The sequence below is a fragment of the Aulonocara sp. 'chitande type north' Nkhata Bay genome, linkage group LG16 (assembly GCF_057382095.1).
Source record: "Aulonocara sp. 'chitande type north' Nkhata Bay isolate Kocher_YH1m ecotype deep benthic linkage group LG16, A_spYH_male_GT1.1, whole genome shotgun sequence".
Taxonomy (NCBI): domain Eukaryota; kingdom Metazoa; phylum Chordata; class Actinopteri; order Cichliformes; family Cichlidae; genus Aulonocara; species Aulonocara sp. 'chitande type north' Nkhata Bay.
This window is the reverse complement of record NC_141359.1, coordinates 226,391-241,009: the sequence shown is the minus strand read 5'-3', so window position 1 is coordinate 241,009 and position 14,619 is coordinate 226,391.

The window sequence follows — 14,619 nt, the reverse complement described above, 5'->3', positions numbered from 1 at the left end:
TTTTGCTGATTGAACCCTTTTCAGCAAAATATTCAGAGTTTTCAACTCTTTTCTGCCCAAATTCTGCTTATTCACCTCTTCTGAAACATTTTCAGCCTTTCCACCTCTTATCAGCACAATTCTCAGCCTCTTCTGCTCATTTCAGCACAATTGTCAGTCTCTCCACCTCTTCTTTGTGAGAATGACTGTGGCGCAGTGAGATGAGAACCTCCCTTGAGTACCAGAAGGGCCAGGTTTGAATCCCGCTCCAGTCAATATTTTTTTTTTCAACTTTTTCAGCTTTTTTCAGCAGACATCCTCAGCGTAAAGGCATCCACACAGCATTTTCGCAGGAAATGCACATTTTTCTAGTTGTGTGGATGCTTTAAGCATCCACACTATTGAGTTCCTGTTTCTCTTTATTCTTTATTATTATTGTGTGGATGCTTTAAGCATCCACACTATTGAGTTCCTCTTGGGACTTCCGTACACTTTTTGGCACTTAACTACTTCCACAATTTTCAGCCGATTTTCACCGTTCAAATTTTAAACTATTCTGCTATTTCTGCTAATGTGTGCTATGTCTTTTGGTATTTTTCACTATTATACTTTTTAAAATATTAAGCTTAATTTGTCCCATTGAAATGAATGGGAAACTTCTGCAATTCTGCTAAAATTTGCTTGTTTCTGAAACTTAACTACTTCCTCATATTTTCACGTAGAACAAGCATTCAAACTTTAAAATGTTCACAAATTATTGGGCTATTCATGTGTGATTCAGCTTTTTCAAATCTTTTACCGTTTTACTTTTATGCCTCTTAAAGTTTTGAGTTGCACAATTGTGATTTTTCACAAAATACATGCGTTGTTATGGTTGCTATGCTCTTGGCTTCCAGTGTGCCACTGAAGCTTTTGCAGTCTTCTCTTCATGTCTGAACAACTGTTTGCTACTTGCTCAATTTTCACTCAACTTCCACAAATTATACATCAAAACGTAGGTATTTTTGCTGGCTTTCAGGAAATGTCACTATCATTGTTGTGGGATTTATAGAATTTTGGCAAATCTCCTCAGACCAACACAAACTCTCAAAACTCTGCATAGAAAGTCAATGGAGAGCTTGTTCAAAATCATCGCTGGATTTCTGTAATGAGAGGCATATTTGAATCGTCATATCTCCTTAACGAAGCGACTTTAAGACATGAGGCTTGTCCCGGTATATCTTCAGACACTCCTGACGCTCACAATTCAAGAATTTCTTTCTCACCTATTACCGTTCTGAAATGAGTTGGACTTGTTTGAGGGTAGGAAATTCGTCCGTCGCACAGATTTCTTCAGATTTCAAACTCTGGAAATGAACCACTTTTTTCTCTCGTCATAACTTTTTGTTGGATTTCCACAGAGACCTGAAAATTTCCATGACTGTTCACCAAAGCCTGCTGTCTCTTACGGTGAAAGAATGATATCAATGCTCCAAATAGATTTCGAGTTACAAAGCGTTGTTTGAGGGCAAGTCAAGGCAGTTTTTGCTTCACTCTACTCAGTTATGGTGCATTACAAGTCAAATATCTTTAATAATTCATATTTTAATGATAAATTGTTAACACTGGAAGATTCCCCCATCTCTTCTGAACAAAACGGTGTAAGAATGACCGCTCTAGCCCCTACGGTTAGGAAATTATGGTCATTTGTTTGAGGGGAGTCGTCACTATGAGAAATAGACTGCAATAATCCTGTGCCTCTCTGTGCTGCCTGTGTAAACAGATGCACCTGTTTTGGCGGGAAAACGTAAACAGCCACTCTGATTGGTGGATTCAAATTCAGCAGCTCCCAGGCTGACCTAGAAACTTACTTCTCTCTCCCTGTGCATTTTTTTGCTGATTTTTTCATTTAACAAGTATATTTGAGGGACCCTTAGCATGTTCAGCATTTTTTCAGCTGTCCATTTTGCTTTTCCAATTTTTCTGTTTAACTGATTACTATTGTGCTAAATCCTACTATTTCTGCTATTTTATAAGATTTGTGCCTAATATAGTATTTCTGCTTTTTATAGGATTTTTGCTCAAACATAATATTTCTACTAAATGTAGTGTTTATGCTTAATCATCCTATTTCTGCTTTTTATAGGATTTGTGCTTAATATAGTATTTCTGCTAAATTATAGTACTTTTGCTTTTTATAGTATTTGTGCTAAAACATAGTATTTCTACTAAATGTAGTATTTATGCTTAATCATAGTATTTCTATATATATATATCTGCCAGGTCCTCAGGCAGCCAATCCTCTGTGAGGACTGAGAAATTCAAATTTTCAAATCAGGGCCTGCACGGTTTCCCAGCCAATCATATATGTGTCTTGAGGCATTCAAATTTGCATATTGGGGCCTTCATGGCTTCTAAGCCAGCCAATCATATCTGAGGGCTGAGGAATTCAAATCCACAAATCAGGGCCTGCACAGCTTCCCAGCCAGCCAATCATGTATGTGGGCTCCAGGTATTCAAATTTGCATATTGGGGAATTCGTGGCTTCTAAGTCAACAAGTCATCCATGTCATATATCTCTAAAAATTCATATTTTAATGATAAATTGTCAACACTTGAAGATTCCCCCATCTCTTCTGAACAAAACGGTGTAAGAATGACCGCTCTAGCCCCTATGGTTAGGAAATTATGGTCATTTGTTTGAGGGGAATCCTCACTATGTGAAATAAACTGAAAGAAGCAGGTCTATGTCTCTGTGCTGCGTGTGTAAAAAGATGCACCTGTTTTGGCGGGAAAACATAAACAGCCTCTCTGATTGGTGGATTCAAATTCAGCAGCTCCCAGGCTGACCTAGAAACTTAGTCCTCTCTCCCTGTGTGTGTGTGTGTGTGTGTGTGTGTGTGTGTGTGTGTGTGTGTGTGTGTGTGTGTGAGACAGAGAGAGAGAGAGAGAGAGAGAGAGAGAGAGAGAGAGAGAGAGAGAGAGAAAGGCTTTTAATGGGATGATCTCATTCTAAGATTTAAATTCAATATATTTAGACTGGTTGACTGAATTGGATCTTGTGTGTGGGTCTCTCTGTGCATGTGTGTTTCCTCATGTGTACATATTTGTGATTGTGTGGCTGTAATAAATTTTTTTGCAGATTTTTGTCATTTAACAAGTATATTTGAGGGACCCTCAGCATGTTCAGCATTTTTTCAGCTGTCCATTTTGCTTTTCCAATTTTTCTGTTTAACTTCTTACTATTGTGCTAAATCATACTATTTCTGCTATTTTATAAGATTTGTGCTTAATATACTATTTCTGCTTTTATAGGATTTGTGCTTAATATAGTATTTCTGCTAAATGTAGTATTTATGCTTAATCATACTATTTCTGCTTTTCATAGTATTTGTGCTTAATATAGTATTTCTGCTAAATTTAGTATTTCTGATTAATTATAGTTTTTCTACTAAATCATAGTACAGTATTTCTGCTTTTTATGGGATTTGTGCTAAAACAAAGTATTTCTACTAAATGTAGTATTTGTGCTTAATCATACCATTTCTGCTTTTTATAGGATTTGTGCTTAATATAGTATTTCTGCTAAATTATAGTATTTCTGCCAAATTATAATATTTGTGCTAAAACATAGTCTCAATTTAAAATTACAATATTCATAGTTCATCACAGTGTCTCTGGTAAATCACAATATTTCTGCTCTGTTGTACTATTTTTCTAAATCATAGTGTTTCTGTAATGTTTAAGTATTTTTGGCTAAATATATTCTTTCTGTTATCTTATACTATTTCTCCTAAATTCTTGTATTTTTGAGAAGTTATCATGTTTCTGGTAAGTTACAATATTTCTGCTAAATTCTGCTATGCTATTGTATTTCTGCCAAGTATTATGTTTCCTCTAAGATATTGCAGTTCTGCTAAGTTATTCCATTTTAGCAAACTTCTTTTGCTTCTGCAAAGTTTTTACAATTTCTGCAACTTTTCAGCTTTTTCAGCTACTTTTTGCGTACAGCTTCAGCTTTAAGCATCCACACTGCATTTTCGCAGGAAATGCAAATTTTTCTAGTTCTAGTTGCTTCCGTACACTTTTTGGCACTTAACTACTTCCACAATTTTCAGCCGATTTTCACCGTTCAAATTTTAAACTATTCTGCTATTTCTGCTAATTTACGCTATGATTTTTGCTATTTTTAACTATTATACTTTTTAAAATATTCCACTTTTTTCCTTTAATTTGTCCCATTGAAATGAATGGGAAACTTCAGCAATTCTGCTAAAATTTGCTTGTTTTTGAAACTTAACTACTTCCTCATATTTTCACCTAGAACAACCATTCAAACTTTAAAATGTTCACAAATTATTGGGCTATTCAGGTATGATTCAGCTTTTTCAAATCTTTTACTGTTTTACTTTTATGCCTCTTAAAGTTTTGAGTTGCAAAATTGTGATTTTTCACAAAATACATGTGTTGTTATGGTTGCTATGCTCTTGGCTTCCAGTGTTCCACTGAAGGTTTTGCAATTTTCACTTCATGTCCGAACAACTTCCTGCTACTTGCTCAATTTTCACTCAACTTCCACAAATTATACATCAAAACGTAGGTATTTTTGCTGGCTTTCAGAAAATGTCACCATCATTGTTGTGGGATTTATAGAATTTTTGCAAATCTCCTCAGATTAACACAATGTCAGAAAACTCTCCATATAAAGTGAATGGAGAGCTTGTTCAAAATCACCGCTGGATTTCTGTAATGAGAGGCATATTCGAATCGTCATATCTCCTTAACGAAGCAAAGTTAAGACATGAGGCTTGTCCCCGAATATCTTCAGACACCCCTGACGCTCACAATTCAAGAATTTCTTTCTCACCTATTACCGTTCTGAAATGAGTTGGACTTGTTTGAGGGTAGGAAATTTGTCCTTCGCTCAGATTTCTTCAGATTTCAAACCCTGGAAATGAACCACTTTTTTCTCTTGTCATAACTTTTTGTTGGATTTCCACAGAGACCTGAAAATTTCCATGATTGTTCACCAAAGCCTGCTGTCTCTTACGGTGAAAGAATGATATCGATACTCCAAATAGATTTCAAGTCACAAAGCGTTGTTTGAGGGCAAGTCAAGGCAGTTTTTGCTTCGCTCTACTCAGTTATGGTGCATTAGAAGTCAAATATCTTTAATAATTCATATTTTAATGATAAATTGTAAACACTGGAAGATTCCCCCATCTCTTCTGAACAAAACGGTGTAAGAATGACCGCTCTAGCCCCTACGGTTTGGAAATTATGGTCATTTGTTTGAGGGGAGTTCTCACTATGAGAAATAGGCTGCAATAATCCTGTGCCTCTCTGTGCTGCGTGTGTAAAAAGAGGCACATGTTTTGGCGGGAAAAAGTACACAGGCTCTCTGATTGGTGGATTCAAATTCAGCAGCTCCCAGGCTGACCTAGAAACTTACTTCTCTCTCCCTGTGCATTTTTTTGCTGATTTTTTCATTTAACAAGTATATTTGAGGGACCCTCAGCATGTTCAGCATTTTTTCAGCTGTCCATTTTGCTTTTCCAATTTTTCTGTTTAACTTATTACTATTGTGCTAAATCATACTATTTCTGCTATTTTATAAGATTTGTGCCTAATATAGTATTTCTGCTAAATTACAGTATTTCTGCTTTTTATACTATTTGTGCTAAAACATAGTATTTCTACTAAATGTAGTATTTATGCTTAATCATACTATTTCTGCTTTTTATGGGATTTGTGCCTAATATAGTATTTCTGCTTTTTATAGGATTTTTGCTCAAACATAGTATTTCTACTAAATGTAGTGTTTATGCTTAATCATCCTATTTCTGCTTTTTATAGGATTTGTGCTTAATATAGTATTTCTGCTAAATTATAGTATTTCTGCTTTTTATAGTATTTGTGCTAAAACATAGTATTTCTACTAAATGTAGTATTTATGCTTAATCATAGTTTTTCTATATATTTCTGCCAGGTCCCCAGGCAGCCAATCATATCTGAGGGCTGAGGAATTCAAATCCACAAATCAGGGCCTGCACGGCTTCCCAGGCAGCCAATCATATATGTGGCCTCAGGCATTCAAATTTGCATATTGGGGAATTCGTGGCTTCTAAGTCAACAAGTCATCCATGTCGTATATCTCTAAAAATTCACATTTTAATGATAAATTGTTAACACTGGAAGATTCCCCCATCTCTTCTGAACAAAACGGTTTAAGAATGACCGTTCTAGCCCCTACGGTTAGGAAATTATGGTCATTTGTTTGTGGGGAGTCCTCACTATGAGAAATAGGCTGCAATAATCCTGTGCCTCTCTGTGCTGCGTGTGTAAAAAGATGCACCTGTTTTGGCGGGAAAACGTAAACAGCCACTCTGATTGGTGGATTTAAATTCGGCAGCTCTCTCCCTCTGTGTGTGTGTGTGTGTGTGTGTGTGTGTGTGTGTGTGTGTGTGTGTGTGTGTGTGTGTGTGTGTTTAGTGGGAGAGAGAGGACCCTGCCCTTATTTGGCAGCATGTCATTGTAGGATTTAAATTGAATATAGTTAGACTGGTTGACTGAATTGGATCTTGTGTGTGTGTCTCTCTGTGCATTTGTGTTTCCTCATGTGTACATATTTGTAATTGTGTGGCTGTCATAAAGTTTTTTTTCAGATTTTTGTCATTTAACAAGTATATTTGAGGGACCCTCAGCATGTTCAGCATTTTTTCAGCTGTCCATTTTGCTTTTCCAATTTTTCTGTTTAACTTATTACTATTGTGCTAAATCATACTATTTCTGCTATTTTATAAGATTTGTGCTTAATATACTATTTCTGCTTTTATAGGATTTGTGCTTAATATAGTATTTCTGCTTTTTATAAGATTTGTGCTTAATATAGTATTTCTGCTAAATGTAGTATTTATGCTTAATCATATTATTTCTGCTTTTCATAGGATTTGTGCTTAATATAGTATTTCTGCTAAATTTAGTATTTCTGATTAATTATAGTTTTTCTACTAAATCATAGTACAGTATTTCTGCTTTTTATGGGATTTGTGCTAAAACAAAGTATTTCTACTAAATGTAGTATTTATGCTTAATTATACCATTTCTGCTTTTTATAGGATTTGTGCTAGTATTTCTGCTAAATTATAGTATTTCTGCCAAATTGTAATATTTGTGCTAAAACATAGTCTTAATTTAAAATTACAATATTCATAGTTCATCACAGTGTCTCTGGTAAATCACAATATTTCTGCTCTGTTGTACTATTTTTCTAAATCATAGTGTTTCTGTAATGTTTAAGTATTTTTGGCTAAATATATTCTTTCTGTTATCTTATACTATTTCTCCTAAATTCTTGTATTTTTGAGAAGTTATCATGTTTCTGGTAAGTTACAATATTTCTGCTAAATTCTGCTATGCTATTGTATCTCTGCCAAGTATTATGTTTCCTCTAAGATATTGCAGTTCTGCTAAGTTATTCCATTTTAGCAAACTTCTTTTGCTTCTGCAAAGTTTTTACAATTTCTGCAACTTTTCAGCTTTTTCAGCTACTTTTTGCATACAGCTTCAGCTTTAAGCATCCACACTGCATTTTCGCAGGAAATGCAAATTTTTCTAGTTATTTTTATTATTCCAGTTGCTTCCGTACACTTTTTGGCACTTAACTACTTCCACAATTTTCAGCCGATTTTCACCGTTCAAATTTTAAACTATTCTGCTATTTTTGCTCTTTCTTGCTATGATTTTTGCTATTTTTAACTATTATACTTTTTAAAATATTCCACTTTTTTCCTTTAATTTGTCCCATTGAAATGAATGGGAAACTTCTGCAATTCTGCTAAAATTTGCTTGTTTTTGAAACTTAACTACTTCCTCATATTTTCACCTAGAACAACCATTCAAACTTTAAAATGTTCATAAATTATTGGGCTATTCAGGTATGATTCAGCTTTTTCAAATCTTTTACTGTTTTACTTTTATGCCTCTTAAAGTTTTCAGTTGCAAAATTGTGATTTTTCACAAAATACATGCGTTGTTATGGTTGCTATGCTCTTGGCTTCCAGTGTGCCACTGAAGGTTTTGCAATTTTCACTTCATGTCCGAACAACTTCTTGCTACTTGCTCAATTTTCACTCAACTTCCACAAATTATACATCAAAACGTAGGTATTTTTGCTGGCTTTCAGAAAATGCCACTATCATTGTTGTGGGATTTATAGAATTTTCGCAAATCTCCTCAGACCAACACAATGTCGGAAAACTCTCCATATAAAGTCAATGGAGAGTTTGTTCAAAATCACGGCTGGATTTCTGTAATGAGAGGCATATTCGAATCGTCATATCTCCTTAACGAAACAAAGTTAAGACATGAGGCTTGTCCCCGAATATCTTCAGACACCCCTGACGCTCACAATTCAAGAATTTCTTTCTCACCTATTACCGTTCTGAAATGAGTTGGACTTGTTTGAGGGTAGGAAATTCGTCCTTCGCTCAGATTTCTTCAGATTTCAAACTGTGGAAATGAACCGCTTTTTTCTCTCGTCATAACTTTTTGTTGGATTTCCACAGAGACCTGAAAATTTCCACGATTGTTCACCAAAGCCTGCTGTCTCTTACGGTGAAAGAATGATATCGATACTCCAAATAGATTTCAAGTCACAAAGCGTTGTTTGAGGGCAAGTCAAGGCAGTTTTTGCTTCGCTCTACTCAGTTATGGTGCATTAGAAGTCAAATATCTTTAATAATTCATATTTTAATGATAAATTGTAAACACTGGAAGATTACCCCATCTCTTCTGAACAAAACGGTGTAAGAATGACCGCTCTAGCCCCTACGGTTTGGAAATTATGGTCATTTGTTTGAGGGGAGTTCTCACTATGAGAAATAGGCTGCAATAATCCTGTGCCTCTCTGTGCTGCGTGTGTAAAAAGAGGCACATGTTTTGGCGGGAAAAAGTACACAGGCTCTCTGATTGGTGGATTCAAATTCAGCAGCTCCCAGGCTGACCTAGAAACTTACTTCTCTCTCCCTGTGCATTTTTTTGCTGATTTTTTCATTTAACAAGTATATTTGAGGGACCCTCAGCATGTTCAGCATTTTTTCAGCTGTCCATTTTGCTTTTCCAATTTTTCTGTTTAACTTATTACTATTGTGCTAAATCATACTATTTCTGCTATTTTATAAGATTTGTGCCTAATATAGTATTTCTGCTAAATTACAGTATTTCTGCTTTTTATACTATTTGTGCTAAAACATAGTATTTCTACTAAATGTAGTATTTATGCTTAATCATACTATTTCTGCTTTTTATGGGATTTGTGCCTAATATAGTATTTCTGCTTTTTATAGGATTTTTGCTCAAACATAGTATTTCTACTAAATGTAGTGTTTATGCTTAATCATCCTATTTCTGCTTTTTATAGGATTTGTGCTTAATATAGTATTTCTGCTAAATTATAGTATTTCTGCTTTTTATAGTATTTGTGCTAAAACATAGTATTTCTACTAAATGTAGTATTTATGCTTAATCATAGTATTGCTATATATATATCTGCCAGGTCCTCAGGCAGCCAATCCTCTGTGAGGACTGAGAAATTCAAATTTTCAAATCAGGGCCTGCACGGCTTCCCAGCCAATCATATATGTGTCTTGAGGCATTCAAATTTGCATATTGGGGCCTTCATGGCTTCTAAGCCAGCCAATCATATCTGAGGGCTGAGGAATTCAAATCCACAAATCAGGGCCTGCACAGCTTCCCAGCCAGCCAATCATGTATGTGGGCTCCAGGTATTCAAATTTGCATATTGGGGAATTCGTGGCTTCTAAGTCAACAAGTCATCCATGTCATATATCTCTAAAAATTCATATTTTAATGATAAATTGTCAACACTTGAAGATTCCCCCATCTCTTCTGAACAAAACGGTGTAAGAATGACCGCTCTAGCCCCTATGGTTAGGAAATTACGGTCATTTGTTTGAGGGGAGTCGTCACTATGAGAAATAGACTGCAAAAATCCTGTGTCTCTCTGTGCTGCTGCATGTGTAAACAGATGCACCTGTTTTGGTGGGGAAAAGTGCACAGCCTCTCTGATTGGTGGATTCAAATTCACCAGCTCCCAGGCTGACCTAGAAACTTACTTCTCTCTCCCTGTGTGTGTGTGTGTGTGTGTGTGTGTGTGTGCGTGTGTGTGTGTGTGTGTGTGTGTGTGACAGAGAGAGAGAGAGAGAGAGAGAGAGAGAGAGAGAGAGAGAAAGGCTTTTAATGGGATGATCTCATTCTAAGATTTAAATTCAATATATTCAGACTGGTTGACTGAATTGGATCTTGTGTGTGGGTCTCTCTGTGCATGTGTGTTTCCTCATGTGTACATATTTGTGATTGTGTGGCTGTAATAAATTTTTTTGCAGATTTTTGTCATTTAACAAGTATATTTGAGGGACCCTCAGCATGTTCAGCATTTTTTCAGCTGTCCATTTTGCTTTTCCAATTTTTCTGTTTAACTTATTACTATTGTGTTGTACTATTTTTCTAAATCATAGTGTTTCTGTAATGTTTAAGTATTTTTGGCTAAATATATTCTTTCTGTTATCTTATACTATTTCTCCTAAATTCTTGTATTTTTGAGAAGTTATCATGTTTCTGGTAAGTTACAATATTTCTGCTAAATTCTGCTATGCTATTGTATTTCTGCCAAGTATTATGTTTCCTCTAAGATATTGCAGTTCTGCTAAGTTATTCCATTTTAGCAAACTTCTTTTGCTTCTGCAAAGTTTTTACAATTTCTGCAACTTTTCAGCTTTTTCAGCTACTTTTTGCATACAGCTTCAGCTTTAAGCATCCACACTGCATTTTCGCAGGAAATGCAAATTTTTCTAGTTCTAGTTCTAGTTGCTTCCGTACACTTTTTGGCACTTAACTACTCCCTCAGTTTTCAGCCGATTTTCTCCGTTCAAACTCTAAACTGTTCTGCTCTTTCTGCTAATGCCGGCTATGACTTTTGGTGTTTATTACTATTATACTTTTTAAAATATTACACTTTTTTCCTTTAATTTGTCCCATTGAAATGAATGGGAAACTTCCACAATTCTGCTAAAACTTTCTTGTCTTTGAAACTTAACTACTTCCTCATACTTTCACCTAGAAACTCCATTCAAACTTTAAAACGTTCTCAAATGATTGGGCTATTCCTGTGTGATTCAGCTTTTTCAGATCTTCTACCGTTTTCATCTTATCTCTCTTTAAGTCTTCAGTTGCAAAATTGTGATTTTTAAGAAAATACATGCGTTGCTATGGTTGCTATGCAATTAACTCAGAGGGGACAGTGAAACTGTTTGAATTTTCTCTTCATGTCCGAACAACTTCTTGCTACTCGCTCAATTTCCACTCAAGCCCCACAAATTATACATCAAAACGTAGGTATTTTTGCTGGTTTTCAGAAAATGTCACTATCATTGTTGTGGGACTCATAGATATTTTGCAAATCTCCTCAGCGTAACACAAAGTCAGAAAACTCTCCATATAAACTCAATGGAGAGTTTGTTCAAAATCACCGCTGCATTTCTGTAATGAGAGGCATTTTCAAATTGTCATATCTCCTTAATGAAGCAAAGTTAAGACATAAGGCTTGTCCCAATATATCTTCAGACACTCCTGATGCTCACAATTCAAGAATTATTTTCTCACCTATTACCGTTCTGAGAGGAGTTAGACTTGTTTGAGGGTAGGAAATTGGTTCTTCGCTCAGATTTCTTCAGATTTCAAACTCTGGAAATGAACCACTTTTTTCTCTCGTCATAACTTTTTGATGGATTTCCACAGAGCCCTGAAAATTTCCATGACTGTTCACCAAAGCCTGCTGTTTCTTACGGTGAAAGAATGATGTTGATGCTCCATATAGATTTAGAGTTACCAAAGGTTGTTTGAGCGCAAGTCAAGGCAGTTTTTGCTTCGCCTCTACTCAGTTACAGTGTATTACAAGTCATATATCTTTAATAATTTATGTTTTATCTCTGAATTATGAAGACCTGAAGATTTCCCCATCTCTTCTGAACAACACGATGTCTGAATTACCGTTCTACCCTCTACAGTTAGGAAATTATGGCCATTTGTTCGAGGGGAATCCTGAATGTCAGAAATACACTGAAGAAAACTCACACCTCTCTCTGTGTCTGTGTGTGTAAGGGCTGACTACAGCAGGTGCAGCTAATTTAACTGACCTACATATACCAAGCCCAGACTCTCCACAGCTCCTGTTCCCTTTACTCTCTCTGTGTGTGTGTCTGTGTATCAATATTTCTCCTATGTTTAAGTATTACTCCTCAATCATAGTATTTCTGCTAAAGCAAAGTACTTCTACTACATCTTAGTACTTCTGCTAAATCATAGTATTTCTGCTAATTCATAGTATTTTTGCAAAATCATGGTATTTGTGCAAAATCATGGTTTTGAGGCCAAATCATAATATTTCTGTTATTTTATAATAGATGTGCTGAATATATTATATGTGCCAAATCATAGTATTTATCCCAAATTATAGTATTTATGCCAAATTACAGTATTTCTGCTAAAAAGCAGAAATAGTCCTTTTTAGCAGGAATTTCTGCAAAAGTATTTATGTTAAAACATAGTTTTTCTGCTAAATCATAGTATTTGTACTGAAACATAGTACTTCTGCCCAATCATAGTATTTGTACTAAATGATAGTACTTGTGCCAAATCATAGTATTTGTGCCAAAGCATCGTGTTTGTATGGAGTCATAGTATTTCTTCTAAATCATAGTATTTCAATCAAATCTCAGTAGTTGTTGTTAAAACGCAGTATTATTGCCAAATCATAGTATTTGTACCCAATCATAGTATTTCTGCTAAATCATAGCATTTGTGCCAAATCATGGTATTTGTGCAAAAACATAGTATGTCTGCAAAACCATAGTATATCTCTTATGTTATAGTATTACTACTAAGGCATAGTATTTCTGCCAAATCATAGTATTTGTACTAAATCATAGTACTTGTGCCAAATCATAGTATTTGTTGCACATCATAGTATTGGAACCAAAACATAGTATTTGTCCCAAAGCATCGTATTTGTATGGAGTATTTCTTCTAAATCATAGTATTTCAATCAAATCTCAGTAGTGTTAAAATGCAGTATTATTGCCAAATCATAGTATTTGTACCCAATCATAGTATTTTTGCCAAATCGTGGTATTTGTGCCCAATTAATAATTCTGTTATGTTATAGTATTACTACTAAGTCATAGAATATCTGTTATGTTATAGTGTATCTGCGGAATATAGTATGTGTGCCAAATCGTAGTATTTATACCAAATCACTGTATTTGTGCTAAAACATAGTATTTCTGCCATATTGTGGTATTTGTGCAAGAACATTGAACTGTTATGTTATAGTATTACTACTAAGTCATAGTATTTCTGCGTTGTTATAGTATTTGTGCTAAAATGTAGTATCTCTGCCAAGTCATAGAATTACTGCAATTTCATAGTTTTTTTAGGAAATCTGTTATGTTATAGTATTACTACTAAGTCATGGTATTTCTGCCAAATCATAGTATTTGTGTGATTTTGCATACTGTAATATCACTGTATTATGTAGTGGCTAAGTAGGGGCTTTTTACTAAGTGCATCAGTGTAAATAGGTCATCTATTGTGTTGGAGTGCCCTCTTGTGGCGCCTTTTGGGTAGTGCCTTAGTAAACGTGAACCCTGTAAGAAGTGGTATCAGACTCATTTGTAGTGGAGGAATTTGTTGCCAGTTTTCTTAATCTTTAATCTGTATGCATGTTGTAATGCATACCCTGTTCTTAATCATAGAAACCACACCATATCACCTCTCCACATCCTCCTACTGTATGCCATACCTCCCTGTACCATCCATCTGACCGCCAATAAACTCCACCTGTGGTAATCGAATCCCTGGATGTTAGCCTCTCCTTCTGACCGAGGATAGTTACTATTGCAGCACCACCCAGCATTAAACTGACGTAAACCATTCTGTACAATAGTATTTGTGCTAAAAAGTAGTATTTCTGCCAAATCATAGTATTACTGCTATTTCTCACTGAGGCCTCTCCACCAAATTTTAATTTCTCTTTTTCTATTAGAAGTGGTAAGAGAGGTGGTGGGACTGCATCTTTAGCCAACAACACACTCACCACCAAACACATTTTATTTGATCATTTTACCACTTTTGAATTCCGTGCTATTGTTTTCAGCAGCCCTCCAGTTTTATCTGTCACAGTTTACAGACCACCTAAAGACAGCGCTGCTTTTATCAAGGAATTCTCAGAATTTTTAACAAACATACATTCAAAATATAATATGATAATTTTAACCGGTGATTTTAACCTGCACATAGATAATCCTTTTGACCCTGCAGCAAAAGAATTCTTAAACATTCTTCACTGTTTGGATTTTATCCAGCACGTCACGCAGCCGTCTCACAACAGAGGACACACTATGGACCTGGTCATCACCCATGGGCTGTCCACCAGCGTGTCCTCTGTTGTTGACTTGGCTGTCTCTGACCACTACTGTCTGTTTTTTAACATCACCGGTTTTATTCAGCGGGAGACCTCAGTGCGAACTGTGAGGAGGCGCTATCTAACCTCTGAAGTGGCTGCAAATCTTACCAGGGTTTTAG